Here is a 16,770-nt window from a genome sequence, read left to right as displayed (position 1 = left end):
TAACCATTGCATCACAAGTGATGTAGATACATTCATATTTCGTCCTTCCTTTTCACTGATGAAACATTCGCATCCATATTCAAGTGACAGTGATGCTATAAAATAAGTCGTTTTAGGTTGAAATACTCGTAATTTCGCACATAGATTTGTAGAGCGACGTCTGAATGTTTGTAACATGTACACATTTATAGGATTTCAGAAAGCTAGCTAGTAACCTAGCGGTTACTGTCAAAGATAAGATTTAGAATCAGTCTTCAACAGTTCTCATGCAGTGACCCTCTTTAGAGCAGGATTCTCCCTTGATTGGCAATTCATTACCTTGGATATTTCCACGACAATTCTATGATTTCAACGCAGTAATGAATAGTGTTGCTGTACCAGCAAACGTAATATTCTATTCAATTTATAGTAAACACTAAACGTCTTTCATTGTTTGTTGTGATAATTATTGTAGCTTTCTGCCATGTGAAAGATGCAGCCCTAAATTTACTGCTTTGCGAATTTTAATTTATGGAGGCGTTATAAATTCAACCACCAGTTGTTAAGAGGGAAATTATCGTTACAAAATATACCTTAACCGATTCTTAGCATTCATTTCTGCTGAGGACTTTGAAACTAGTGTCCTGTATAATTTTTCTTCCTCCAATAAACCTCCTTATATTCACCTGCAATGATTTGTAATTAATTCGTACTTGACGCTTCATAGATGAAATCAATTCCTAAAGCCGATTATTTCTATCGTGACATTTTTATTTCAGGACTAACTATCTTAATTACATATCCATAAGGATTCCTTCATACTCATTTGTTGCATCTATTTGTTTTTCTCCCTTCCCTTTTTTTCTCATCACTTCTCTCTTCTCTTCTCTGCCTGCCTATTACATGGGAAACCATAGTTGGCTATAGGTATCTTCCTCTATTTTTTTTCTCTTCTCCAACACACCCAACCACAAAGCCCATGGTTTTTTTATATTTGTAACATTTTATTGAATTTTATTTGTTTTGTAATTCTTTGTCATTTTGTTTTGTCTTGTTTTGTATATTTTTTTATTTATCTATTATTTTACAAAGGCGAGTTTCTAGAAGTATTTTAAGCCTAGGTGATGATGATGGGATGAATGATAATACAATGAAGGTAGAGTTTTGAATAAATAAAAATTATAGTTTATGCTATCCACTTAAATTGATTTGAGTCCACTTTTCAGTCCAGAAATAAATAAACTAGAAATTTTGAATTTGATTTGATATGTTCATTTAATATGTTTTAATAAATTGAATTAAAATTGAATTGAAGTACGATTGAAGAAGACGTTCAAGGAATAAATTTGGTTTATTCTAATAAATTCATTCCAAATTCACAAGTGAATGAGAACGTAACCTACTATTTGGGTAAGGTACCTAGGATACATTCCAAGTACATTGATTTGGACTAGTGTATTAATAAAAATTCCGGGAAAGAACAGTTTTGGGCTGTGCCTGTTGGTCCTTCCCCAATCATTTTTTCTTTGTATCCAGAGGAATAAATAAATAAATGAATAACTTTATTAATAAATAAAAATTATCCTCAATAATCGAATTGCCTACTACTTTATTCATTTATTTATTCCGTCACTCAACACGAATACAGAAATTATATTGAACAGAACATTACAACGACTTAGAGCCGTTTGCCAAGTCAAAGCTTGAACGAAATCAAATCAGCTGGTGGCTTAGACTCAAAATGAAACACATTATAACAAACAAGACTTGATACGAATTTAATCCAGTTTGAAATGAAATTTAGTTTGAACTGTGACTGTGTAAACGGCACTTACTTGTCAAACGAGTAATTTTTCACTTTTGAACAATTAATTTCGACATAGCAGTCAGGTATGACTGCCTGTATGACTACCTGACTGCTATGTCGTAATTAATTGTTCAAAAGTGATTATTTAACAAGCAGTTCGTGATGGAATCAAACATTGACGAGTGATTTTATTGGAAAAATTCAATGTTATTAAGCAATAGTTCGATTTAAGAACAGTTTTCGATTTATTCCATGAGTAAAATATGTTTTACTAAATTTACAGTTTGTTCTTCTGCTTATATCTGCTGCACTCTATGATGATTCTCACAAGGCTTCAGTCTTTGATGATGATCATGATGCTTACAATGATACTGCTAATGCTTCTGGAAAGATATGGTGGTAAAGGCTTGCCTTTGATGGTCATGGCCAAGTTTATGACACAAGAGCAATAGGGTGGATATTAGCGCTAGAAGAATGGTAACGATTCTATGGCTGGGTTTAATATTCAATTACAGCAGACTCTGAGAACATAATGTTATTGGCCTTAGGGCAATTAAGTTGCAAACCGACCCGAGACTTACAGCACAATAATTCTTTATAGTTGGCTGTGCTGTTTTCTGCAAATGTGTTTCATCTCCGAGATCCCAAGCGCAACCTACAGGTTGAGTACTCAGAGCTATATTGAGAATAGCCGAACAATAGATAGTCAGAGATAAAGTTCTGGAATAATAGTTGGCTGCTCCCCCTATAAGTTTTATAACATAGTTTATTCGAGACGGCCATAACTTTGAATAAGTCTCGGGGTGCTCCGATGCCCTTAGATAGAAATAGAAATTCATGGTGCCAATAAAATTGATCAATTATAAGGCACGATATCTTCCACTGTTTAAAGTCACATAAAAATATGCTGTAAATGGTTCAAGGATTTGCAAAAAGTGTGGTGAATCACCTATCCAACCCAAATCAGTGTGTTTACTATTCTTAACCGTGAAACCTGTGAGATATAATAGTTATTACAGCAATGAAATCAGCAATCATGTTTTAAAATAAAGTACCTTATTTTTTATTTAGTTTAGATGTTCTTAACAAGATTCCAATTACTTATCATTCTTTCGATCAATACAATAATGTACCTTACGGTACCCTATATCTTCAATTCATTTCGTATTATAATAATTTCTCTCTTTCTCATTTTGGCATACCTTACGGTACCCTAAATCTTCAATTAATTTTTTATTATAATAATTTCTCTCTTTCTCATTTTGGCATACCTTACGGTATCCTAAATCTTCAATTAATTTTGTTTTATAATAATTTCTCTCTTTCTCATTTTGGCATTATCTATTCTGTCATATTTTGTTACCAACTGCTGGAAATACTATTCTCAATTCATGTTTTCTGATATCCTGATGTATACATAGCTTGATAAGAGTTCATTTGTATTAACTAGTGACTTCATAATTTTACGTATTTCAAAATACGTTTGGGATAGAACTATAGTGGGCTAGTTCAATTCGTTTTTTCACATGATTTTTCCCATTTGTTATTGAAGTTTTTGTCTTCAAAAATTGAATATATTCACAATGGAAATACATTGTGAGGAAACTCCTAATATAAGTCAGGCTTGGAGTTAGAAAAATTGATCTAGTTCTCATATTCCCATGATACGCAGTTTCTGATAATTCTATCCAAATAATCATGAACAAGAATATAATTCAATTCTTAGATAAAGTTCATGATATAAGCGACAACATTTTTGTCTATTCGAATACTTAATAGCTCTATTTATTATTCATTGTAGAATTCTGAAAAACCATTGCATGCAAATTGCAGATTTTGCAAGAGCAATTATTCATTATAGTCAATTATTATCAAAGTGGATACATTCCCAATATTCTTGATGAGGATTTGATTTGATCAACAGTTATTCAATATGGATGATATGGAAAAAGAAATTAATAATAGAATGTAACTTGATGAAAAAATCAAATCATATACAAATCAATTGTAATGAATTTCGCTTAGAAAGTGAATGCAATACTGTCAGTAATCATTATTATATAAATGGAATGAAATTATCACTGAGCACTCCAAAATTAATTATTGTGCTTGATGATTTGCTATCCAATTTCTAATTCAACAGAGCATTGTAATTAATATTTTCTGGAGGGAATTAATTCAAAATTATAATTTAGGCTTTTAATGATTTAGTCGATTACTAGGCCTGGTAAAGTTTCTCTAAACAAAGACCCATGCCCATGAGAATCGATTGATATCAAATAATTGGAAATTAATTAACTCATAAGTTGACTGTTATTAAATTATTTATCAAGAGCTTTGACTATCCACCGTGAGTAATCCGACATTGCCAATTCAACATTGGTGGAACTCTGCTCTGAATATTCTAATTATTCGCCACTATAACAATCTTATCTTTGCGTGATGGTGTCTTCATTTTAATATAATATAATAAATAAAACGAGATAATGATTATAATTGTGTGTTCCTTGGGAGGTGGCATGTGATACAAAAATTACCGACCACAATATTGCATTGGACAGGAAACCGCCGCTACGATTACTTCCGGTCGCCATCTTGGTTTTTTTTGCAATAGCATTCAAGAAAATGGCTGACTATTGTATGCATTTCTATTACCATTTGTCTTTCTAGTGTTCCTTATGACAGCTATCAATTTATTACTCATATGTAATAAGAATTTGTAAGAGAAAGAGGAGCTTCTGTCCTTCCGTTCTTTGATGTAGCTTACAAAAAAATGGCAACAAGGATGCTCTAAGTAGGACATTTTTCTATCATGAGGATCTCGTACTCATAAATAGAAAAAAAGGGACGGAAATACAGAATTTCTCATGCATCCGCTTGTTTCATAGCTTATTTTTCAATTATTATTCAATATAATTTTCTAGTAATAACTAATCGAGGAACATTCTCTCAAATCCTGTTTTGAAAGTTTACACATTGATAGAATTTTCCATTTCCTTCGTTTTCTGAGATATATCTCATCACCTCCATCTGCTACCATGTCAATTCTCATGAACTTTGAATTTTCCAGCAATAGATCTTCAAATATCGGTTAGTCTTTGATCAATCTACAAGTAATTTTGAACGTGGTCAAGTATTGATCAAGTGGAAATATTTCACCAATCAGATATATTGAGATGAATGCTGTATGGAAATGCCAATTCAGTTGTTGGATTATTATCAATCAAAACAATATCAGGGGCTCTGGGGATAATTCTGTGGGTAGTTCATTCTACAATGGAATGGATAGATTTTACTATTTAACGAAAATCCCAAATAATTATATAATTATAAAAATATAATTATATATTAATTAGCATTTGAATAAATGCATTCTCTATTTAATCCCATCTGAATAGATTTTATTCCGTTCGAAACTGACTATTTCAAGGAAATCCCTTTTCTGATTATACATAATATTGAATTACATTATATACATTATATTGAATTTCTGCTCTTCCAAATGACTGAAATATCGCTGTTTCTCATGTACTTTCTATTCTTATTTTTACCTTCTTTTCATTCTTGAAACCAAATGATACTTTTATGCCTTTGTTATCTCAAGCACGATCATAATAATATGTTGATATCTTCCCTCACAGAAACCCAAATACATTTTGCCAATTCTTTTCACATTAATTAATAAATTCCTCTTTTCAATTTCAACACATGAAATCTTGCACAAATTAAAAGCTAGCCTACATTCCCTATCATACATAGTCTTGAAACTGAAGCTAGTTTCTTGAGTTTGATGACATTAATTTATACTACTACACTAGGTCTAAACAATCGCCACTGTTAATAGTAAGTGCATTTTCCACTCCATGGTTAGGTGTTTTAAATTCAAGTTTGGAATAATCAATTTTTCTCTTGACTCTTCTCACTAGGAATTCATAACTTCATTCTATACTCCAAATTGATAAAAACTATACATATGCCATGTTTTCTCAAGCACAATCATAATAATATCACCTCTCACAGAAGAGACTCTCTTTGTGAGTTACATTTTGCTGATCACTTGAGATTTCTTTGATTCCCTCCCATTCAGTTAGTCGATGGATATAAAATAATTGGAATTTGATTAACTCATGAGCTGTCTGTTATTGAATCATTTATAATGAGTTCTGACCGTGAGTTATTAGACATTTGAAATTTCCCATTGTTGATCGAAAGTTATTTTATATGAATGAGATAAACATATTCATCCAGCACAATGATTAAATTTTAAATTGCTCAGTAATAATTTAATTCCATTAATATAATAATGATTATTGACATTACTGCATTCAATTCAATTGATTCTGATATATGAGTGAATTTATTCATAAAGTTACACTCTAATATTCATTGTATGTTTTATTATGTTTTCTTCTCTCCAATCTTTTTCGTGTAATCTCTCTCTCGTAATATCACAGACGTTTCAGAATAATCAAACTTGTTGGAGATACTTTGAAATATGGCAATCCTAATTATTTCAAAAATGATTTTAAATTTTTTTCCGATGCTAGGAGGATAGATGCTTCCCATTCTGGAACTGATGCAAATACTCTTAGGATACCTAATCACCGAACTACTATCTATCCTAAATCGTTCCTTGTCATTGCTTGTCGTGAATGGAATAAACTTCCCAACTCTATTAGATGCATTGATAGCCGAGCAGGCTTTATCTCGTCTTTCAAAAATATCTTATAGAGAAAATGACTGAGTCTGTCCAACCCTAGAGCACTGCATGGCAAATATCCTAATCACCCTTCCTTTCCATTCTTCATTCCATTCATTCATCCATCTTACCTAATATATATTCATCTTCTCATCCCAACTTTTTCTGTTCTTTAGTATTGTATATCGTCATTATTACTCCATCAATTTCTAAAATCTTAATTAAACCCCACCCTATAACGTTTGTTTCATTTATCTATTTTGAATCATTAATGCAATATTGTATTCACTATTACTCATTTCAATATCATCCATCTTATCCATTCATCCCATTTCTAAGATTCAAATCACATATTCACATGTTATAATGTTCCTAACAACTCTATTCCATCACAACCCGTGTGTTAATGGGAGGAATATTATTTTATATCCTTCTTAAAGAATCGAAAATTATTTGTTGAAAGACCGCCGATTTATGAAGTTACATCACATTATTATTCATTATCGTAATTCTAATTGCATTTTATATTTATTCTCATTGATTAATTATCTATACTTTGTGAAATTCGTAGAATAATTAGCATTACCGTCATTTAATATAAATTAGTGTATAAACCAGTAAATATTGTAACATACATAAATAAAGAAATCCAATCTAATCTAATCTTTCGAATATCATCACATGAATTCTTGCACACGTTAATAGTCTAATATCGTTCTCTTGATCTATCCTATTACGATTCATAACTTAATTTCATACTTTTCGAAATCAATCTTTCGAGTCTCATCACATGAAATCTTGCACACATTAATAATATTCTTCTCTTGATTCATCCTATTACGAATTCATAACTTCATTTCATACTTCAAATTCAAACTCCATCCCAAAAACCCCATACGATCCTGCTCTATTTTGAGGAGCACTTCACCTAGTTTCCACCTATGTCACAAAGTCGCCTGGCAATTTCTCCAGCCAGCAGCTAGAGAGCGTTGTGAGATAACAACATCTCCGCTAACAACAGAAGCAGCAGCAGAAAATAGAGCGCTGCCATTGGTTGCTCTGGTGGTTTGAAGATGATTACGTCTACTGAGATGATTGAGGCAAAGAGAACAAGACTAGGAGAAGAATAAGAATTCTAAATGAGAGAGCCACTTGACATTGTCTTCTTTCATGGTCCTTCTTTCTTCTCACTAGTCCTCAAAATCTTCTGCTCGACTACATCAAACAGAAGAGGGTTTTCTCTTTTTCCTTCTCTCACTCACTCTCCTCAGTTGTCCCTTGTTCTTTTTAATGATCAAAAGCCCACAGCATGCGGTCTGCCCTTCTACCTGTCCCTCTGACTCTTTCCTCTCTCTCACTCTCTCTCTCTCTCTCTCTCTCTCTCTCTCACACTCTATCTCTCTCTCTCTCTCTCTCTCTCTCTCTCTCTCTCTCTCTCTCTCTCTCTCTCTCTCTCTCTCTCTCTCTCTGTCTTACTTAATCGTTCTCTCTCCTGATACTCTCTCTCGTTCTATATCACTCTTCCTCTTCCTCCATCCTCCACCACCATTGATATTCTAATACCTTTCTTACAAAGTTGTTAATTCTTTTGATTTCATTCCGATTCTAAATGCTGAATTTTCCACTCCCCTCCATCATCTATTCTGTGGCCATTTCTTTTCTCTCAGTAAATCATTGTTGGCTGTCTTTCTCTGCCACTCATTACAGCCCTCATTAGTTCTCGGCTTTGGGCACAAAAAGAGGAAAAAGTCTCCTCGTTTGGTACGGATCAATCAGTGAGGTGAAACTAGCCGCGGGCATTTCTCACAATTGCTGAGAAAATCATTTTTTTGAGCTCATCCTATCTTATTAAGAGTTGAAACAGAATTATTCATCAATTTATAGCCTTCCCATGAGTTTGTAATATGGGGATTCATCATTAAACATTCATATCATAGCTAGAGTTAAAAAATCTGGTGTGGCGCACTCACACAACTTTCCTTGCCGTTATGATAATCGATCACCTGACGCTAGTGTGCACGCGCATCTCAAGTCTACTTATAAACAAAGATCTGAGCCAGCTGGTGACAGGACAATAACGCTGGAGACATACGAGGTCTGCTATCTCTTCATAATGAATCATTTAATAGAATCAACAGCTGCCAACAGTTTGCAATTGGAATAATAACATTTTCTGGAATTTAATGCTTATTTTCAATTTTAGGTGAAAATGTTACAGAACATTAATTGTAGAGATTTTCATGCTTGATCTTTTCCACTCAAAATTCTTTGTTTGAATTTTATCTTAAGCCTGATAATTGGGAATCTATAATCGAACTTTGCATAGATGGGGCGGAGTTCCTGAAATTTTTACAGATATGAGACTTGTGGCAGTTGATAGAGCTTATCAATTACTATTTTTGGTATAATTTTAATCGAAATCGTTGGAGCTGTTCTCGAGAAAATCGCGAAAAACCCAGTTTTTGACAAAATTTTCGCCATTTCAGCCACCATCTTGGATTGCATTTGATCGAAATTGTTCATGTCGGATCCCTATAGTGTAAGGACTATACGTTCCAAATTTCAAGTCATTCCGTTAACTGGGAGATGAGATATCGTGTACACAGACGCACATACACTCATACACACACACACACACACACACACACACACACACACCACACACACACACACACACACACACACACACACACACACACACACACACACACACACACACACACACACACAGACCAATATCCAAAAACCACTTTTTTGGACTCAGGGGACCTTGAAACGTATAGGAATTTGGAAATTTGGGTACCTTAATAATTTTTTTCGGAAAGCAATACTTTCCTTACCTATGGTAATAGGGTAAGGAAAGTAAAAAAGTTATTCATCCGTAGTCATTCAATAAGCTACCAATAATCTCATTTAGACTGGCTCAATCCGGGAGAGAAACGTCATTTATCTCCCCATTATTGTCCTGATTTTGTGCAAGTTATATCATTCAACCACAAATAACAGGTAGTTTACAATAATCGATACAATTTCATTTCAACTGGTTCCATCCATTCAATTGAATTTATTGAGAGAATCACTTCAATTTTCCTGAATTCATTCAATTCATAATTATTAATTTAGGGATTTTTGATCAAGCTGTTGATTCGATCACTTGATTAAAATTCTATTATTGAGAATTGGATAATTAGTTGAAATAAAGAATACAATGAAAGGTGAAGAGGATCATGCGCATAGAATGATTGGAATGCTTCGATTTCAAAATACAGAAAATGGAGTTGATGTGATTGTAATAGTAAATCTAAAGATGTCAGAGTGAGAGATACAATAACAGCCTGATATTAGGGATAGAAATAATGATAATTATATTATTCAAGAATTTATAAATGTATTCAAAATATTTATTACTTAAACCATTTTATAGTTTTGAGTTGCTTATTGCACAGTTTAGAGCATTATAATATTCTATCCTTTGAACTGAGCTACCTACAATTTTCGATTGATAGAGTACATCTGAAATTGAACTTCTCTTAAGATATACCTCCAAGTCATAATAATATCATTATGGTTCACAGTATGAAATCTTTCCACTTATATGGGCTATTTGATTCAAATAAAAACAATGTTAAAACTTTTCGAAATTACTCGTTAAAATATTCTTAAGTTTTTAATAAAAGGGTAATAAACGTTGTTCTATTGTTTTTTGTTACAATATGATTATAATTGCAATGAAGTTCATATATAATTTAACAACTATAAAATTTGATGGCTATCTTGATACATAGAAGTGAATGTTAAACTGTTCCTGGAGTATTCCAAACCATTTCTATCTTGAAATTATAAATCCTTTCTCCCAAACCTCAGAAATGATACTGAAGAAATAAAAGTACACCCGTTGCGATGTGTGTGTTTGAACAACAACAAGTTATTAATTCTTGTTATTAAAACTAAGAAATTGAGCCTGGGAGTAGGAAGAAAATAAAAAACTGGAGAGTGTAACTGAAGGTGATGTGTGTTTATCTTGTCAGCCCTGGAATAGAGTGGACCCCTGTTGCAGCCTCTAAACAATCAGCTGTAGCTCTGTTGCTTAGTATTTTGTTGAACCCCGATGCATTGCGTGACATTAGCTCATTGAGAGTGCCTAGCTGCCACATCCGAGAACGTACAACTCAAAACGAGCAGCTAATTTTCTGCCTTTATTCCATCTTCCATCTCACTCTATCCACCTCTATTAAAGCATCATCGGTACTCTTCCTCTGGACTTCCAAATTATTCCTTCTTCTATTTTTCAACACTACTACTAGTTTGTCTCCTCATCATCGTTATCTCTCTCTGGTCTCCCATGTACCAGATAATTCTTTCCTTGTTCTTCTCTAGTCATCTTCTACCCCTTTGCATTTATCGTAGCATCGGACAAGGTGCTCGAAAACATCCAGAAGTACTAGACGTCACACAATGCTCGCTATAAAATTGAATGAGATGAAACAAGAGGAAATTATTTGGTAGATGGTGAACGTTTTTAAAAGTGGCGCGTCATTTCGACTGCGGCTAATTTTGACTGTTCTTTTTGTCTCTATCTTTTTTCTCTCAATCTTTCTCCATTTCTCTATTTCCTCTCTCTTCTATCACTATATCACTCTCCTCCTCTCTCTTTCCATCTTTTCCCATCATATCACACTCTTCCTCACTCATTCTCTCTTCCTTTCACTATAACACTCTCATCATCTCGCTCTATCTCTCTCTAAAGAGATTCTAAAAGAATCGACAATTATTTGTTGAAACACCACCGATTTCTGAAGTGACATCACATTATTATACTATCGTTATTATAATTGCATTTTATATTTTATTCTCATTGATTAATTATTTATACTTTGTGAAATTCGTTGAATAACTAGCATTATCGTCATTTAATGTAAATTAGTGTAAAAGCCAGTAAATATTGTAACATACATAAATAAATAAATCTAAAATCTAAAATAAAGAAATCTAATCTATTTTTCCTATCCATATCACTATCTTCCTCTCTCTTTCTAACTCTCTCTCTTCTCTCTTCTCTCACTATATCCCTCTCTTCCACTCGCTCTCTCTCTTCATCTCTCTTATTCTTCCACTCCTTTCCCCCACAGGACTTCCCATTTCTCTCCTCCTCTTTCTCAATTACCTAAACTTCTACTGTCCCTTCCAATTCCTCTTAATGTCCATGGGAACACAAGTTTGACACCTCAATTTTTCCATCTCCTTGTTGTTCTGTGGGAGTTGATCCTGTGTGATTCACTACTATCCACTTTCTCAATTGTTGTTGGTTGGCTTGTAGTATAGTTGATGTGATAAAACTGTTTTCTCCTTCGTATTCTTGTAATGGCGATTCTGAGTGGAATAGGTCATTGCACTAATCCAGTGATGACATTCAAGTCCAGAAAACTGGACTTGTTCCAGTTCCTATTTCACAGTGAGAGAATTGTTTCCTCATTGTAGTCTATTGTAGTTTCTAATAGCGATTTTGGAGTGGAATAGGTCATTGCTCCAGTCCATAGTGATGACTCTCTAGTCCAGAAAATCCCAATCTAGCTCCTATCACATTGTTTTTAATGCAAGGTTTAAATCTTATTCGTGATGGTCATTTCATGCAAACAGCATCAATTACCCATCAAAATTCAGTTTTTATCACAATAAACAAATAACAATGAAATTGAAGTTGTAGTTAACATAAAATTGAAGCTAAAAATTCTTGAAACCTTTTCATTTTTTGGAAATTTAACTGTTAATAAAATTTAGGAGAAGAGCGTTTGTGGGCTGTTTGATGTTCTCCACCAGTCATTGCTATATGATTTGTAATTCTATTGATAAATCCAATAAACAAAATGAATGGATAAGCATGGATCCCATAATTATATTCATTCAAGAATCTGCAATAAACTTAGGAATGAGTAGGCCTACAAGTGGTGATCTACAATGGAAAACCTGAACTTCAAATGAATGCTAATTTGAAAAAGGTTGTGAGTTGATTTAGAATCCAGTGCAAACGAAACACATGAAGAACAGGCGTATTGTGACTAGTGAGACAATGCTATGTTGTACATTTATACTCTTATATTGCTAATATTATGTATATATCATGCATATATTGCTTATAATGCTAATATTAGATTAACTTATACAGTTTTTCAATATCGGAAACAATCAGTGAAAACCTAGAAGACAAGATCCTATTTTGTACTCTTCAATATCACCTGAATACGGGAGAGAAATAGTGCAAGCTATCCTTAGTTTTTCTCCCTTGATTTGTGCTTTATAAAAATTATGAAACAGAATGAATCATGACTTATAATTTATTGTTGAATATTCATTTATTTATTTAATCATTCAGAATTACACAATTTACAAAAAAGTACCACAGGCTTATAAGCCCAAAACGGTTCCAATTCTAATTTATACAACAGTTCAAATGTAGCTAGGTTATGTGTTCTTAACATTCTTCAATAGATAAAATTATTACTTTCCTTACTTTCAACAATAGACAAATATAGATTTCAGAATTTATAAACCACAGTTGATAATATTCACTGCTGTATTTTCTCTACAGGCTTCTTGAAAAAATAAAATGAGCTTTGATCATCAACCATTCTAGTAATCTGAAATACTCTGGTTCTAGTCCTTTTTAGAGACAACACTGATCTTGTGGTGCAATAAAAAGTGCGTCAGACAATGTATCCAATGTGAGCTCGAAAAATTGGAAAGAACAATATTTTCTTTGAAGAAAACAAAATATGTGTCGAGTTCGAAAACAAACACAGAGGAAACTTTCCTCGAACTGAGTTAGTGCTAAACTGAAACGTGAAAAAGCAGCGAAAAGAAAGATGACCCATAGTTACGGGGGAGAATTTCAGTCAGTTTTTTTTTCTAAAACGCACTGATGAAACATACAGTAAACGCGCTATTCTGTCTGTCTCCCACATTATTTGGAGTTAGTCAGCGAGACAATGTTTTTCGGTTTGTACCAATTTTAAAGTTATTTCACCAGTGTGTGTATGTGTGCAACTCCACTCACGCCGAGAGCCACTTCTCCACTGACAGGAAGGGCTCAAAACATGGCTGATATTTTTAGAGCATGCCATAAATAACCCTTAAGCGTTACAGCTTCAAGCGTAATATAGCATTCGGGTAATTTATGGCACTCTTCAAAAGGTTTTGTAATCCCTACAAACGCCGCGTTACTCCTGTCTATTCTCCGGGGATCGTTATGTGCTATGCAGAAGCCTTGTTTCACTTGCTCGCTGTGTGAGAGATGCGTATGACACTTTCTCTCTCGCTTACTCACTTTGTCTCATCTCTTACTCCATAAATGGGAAATTTATTATTCAATAAAAGAGAGATGTGTGAATTTCTTGAAAGATTCAGTTGATAATTCTATCGCTTTTTAATGGAAGGAGACAATTTGATGGAAGGTGATATAGAGACAATTTTATGAAGAAAACTAGATGATTATTACATTGAGATCAGAGAATTCTGGGCGTAGTTATGATGTGATTTATCGATGTACAATTTTGTGAGTTATGGTATAGTACCTAGTTGTTCTATTTATCTGTTATGTGTTTGCTTTTGTTGTTACCATTTGACGTTGTAATGCATTTTGATGTTCTCACTTGCTACAACAATAAAACATTTATTTATTTTTCATTGAAAAATAATATTGAATTTAGAATGAATTTTTGTGGGATGAATTAGGATAATAAAACTTGATTCAGATAAGTTTTCTTCATTTGGGTTTATATAAGCATTTTTAGCTGAGTTCTGAATGTATTTCACTCCTGTTTGCAGACAAGAATTTCCTCAAGCAAACAGTATTGTATTCAATGATCTGTAATATCATTTTTGTAACGGAATTTTATTATGTAAGTGATGTCATTGAATAAAACTTGATTTCATACGAATTTGTCTAGTAATTCTCCTCCAGATGTTAGGCCAATATTAGTTTGAATGGTTGCTAGTTGTATTGACTACTATTTTTATTGAAAAAAAATGTTGTCAAGTAATTTTCCTTGCAATCTTTGGTTATCAGTTCTAGGTTAATAATTTCATGATTCGTTGCATTCTGTCACTTATTATGCCTACGCCAATGTCTACAAAAATGTGCATTTCGACTTCCAGTAGGAAAATGCAGAGTATTTCAAGTCTTATTCAGACTTGATGATTAAATGTAATGCACGTTAAACTGTCGGTCCCGGCTGAAGTATGACAGTCGTAAGGCCCATTGACGGTTCAAATGATATATTCAGGCGAGAGTGGAACTTCTGTCAGGAACTCTCCACCAATAAAAGCCATACGAATATTATAATGTAATTTTGAGATGAGTTTCAAATCACTACATATAATTAATACTAGAGATTATCCAGGTACAAAAGATATTATATATTATCCAGAATGATCTATGTATACCATTACAATATTCCTCATTAATATCTGAATTCGTCACTTGTCAAATTTATTATATCCAAGATTCTAACTTATCTATCCTCATTTAGATGAAATATGTGTCATGCATTGTGTTGGAATTTGTTAATGACATAACCAAATTTAAAATAATAATAATAATAATACATTTTATTTCAATTAAAATACAAACAAGCAATCTTATCAATAAGATATACATAATATTGAAAAATACAATATATGAAATTTACTACAAATATAAATTAATTTTTTTTGGAGATTAACCTACTCAACTATGGTAAACCCATGTACTAGAGCAGGTGTAGTAGTAAAAACATTTAGTGGGGGTTCAAATACATTAGGTAAGTGAGCTCACATATTGTTCGAAATTATTTTTTTTCCATATTATGTCTTCCAGTTGAATAATCTAACTAAACTATAGCTTATCATATCGGTCATATAAAGAAGATTTATCACGCACAAGCCTTAAGATCTTGTGAGCGCCGCCATCACCAGAAAATAATCACAACTAAAAAGCCAAAGCATTCCAAGAACTTTTTTATTCCGGAAACATCAAGCTACATTCCCATTTTGAAAACAATAGAACACTGATAGCTACTAGAAGCCATTCTAACTTTCAATTGCATCTCATCTGGAGATTTTGAAACACAAAATGGCAAAACTTTTTCAATACCTAGGTTGCCCCCAGACATAAGCGGGGGTGAAAAAGTAGGCGTATACTCTCTTATATTCTCTCTCTCACTCTCTCTCTCTCTCCTATTGTATCCTCTCTCAGTCAGTCTGAAGAGTCCCTGAAACTCATTAGCTAGATGCTCCTCCTCCTTCTCATTGCTCCCTCCTCATTGGTCTCTGAGTGGGATGCACTGATGTGCATACATACAGGGAGAAGAACCCTTTTCGCAACTGAAGATGAAAAACATCCTGCGAAAAGGGAGTTGCATACGAGAAAAAGGGAGAGCATAAGAGAGAGAGAGAAAGAGTGTGTGAGAGAGAGAGATAGAGTTGTTAGGAAGAGTGAGGGAGTGTGTGAGGGAGGTAAAAGCATAAGAGGGACTTGCATGAGAGAGAAAGGGTGAATTAGCCTTGCGTCTGATGCTGCAACCATTTTCCCTTTTTTCTGGAGTGGGACCACTTCAAAATTCTGACGCCGAAATCTGCAGGCTGTCAATCAGATGTGCTCCCATCTTTGTCATCAACAGTTTCATTTACTTAATGCATCTTTGTTGTATGCAAAAAATTATCATGATGTTCCTTTCAAAGACTGTTTGTAAGAGCAATGTAGTTTCCCTTATCGTCTTCCTTATGTTAATCTATTGCCAATGAGTAGTCTATAATTTGGAGAGAATCGAGAGATTAATAGACTGTTTTTTTCTGCAACATTGTCTCATAACTGCTTGAACATACTTAGAGGCCACATTGTCCCATGTCCTTAACCCTGCGGTACTCGCGCCTGCTAGTGGAACACCAATCAATACTCGCGCGGGCTACAGTTGTAGCTCATTACATTTTTTATTTGAAATGATCATTTCATGCAATATTACAACATATTATGGCAATATTCATATATACATTGCCATGAATGTTCATGGCATTATTGCACATGATGGAACATATATTCCAATTTATTTTTCTTCTCCATTATGTAACAAAAAATACTTTTAAAAAAGTGTGATTCTCAAAGAAAAATATGTCTCACTTTGACCATCATAGAAAACTAAAAAAAATTCAGGTTATAAATAGTGAAAACCATCTTGATAATAGACAATATTCATTGGTGAACCTATAAAATTTCCATATTCACAAAAAATCGCATATTTATACAAAATGGCTA

Source organism: Nilaparvata lugens, chromosome 11 (genome assembly GCF_014356525.2).
Source record: "Nilaparvata lugens isolate BPH chromosome 11, ASM1435652v1, whole genome shotgun sequence".
NCBI classification, from domain to species: domain Eukaryota; kingdom Metazoa; phylum Arthropoda; class Insecta; order Hemiptera; family Delphacidae; genus Nilaparvata; species Nilaparvata lugens.
Note: the sequence above shows the minus strand (reverse complement) of the source record.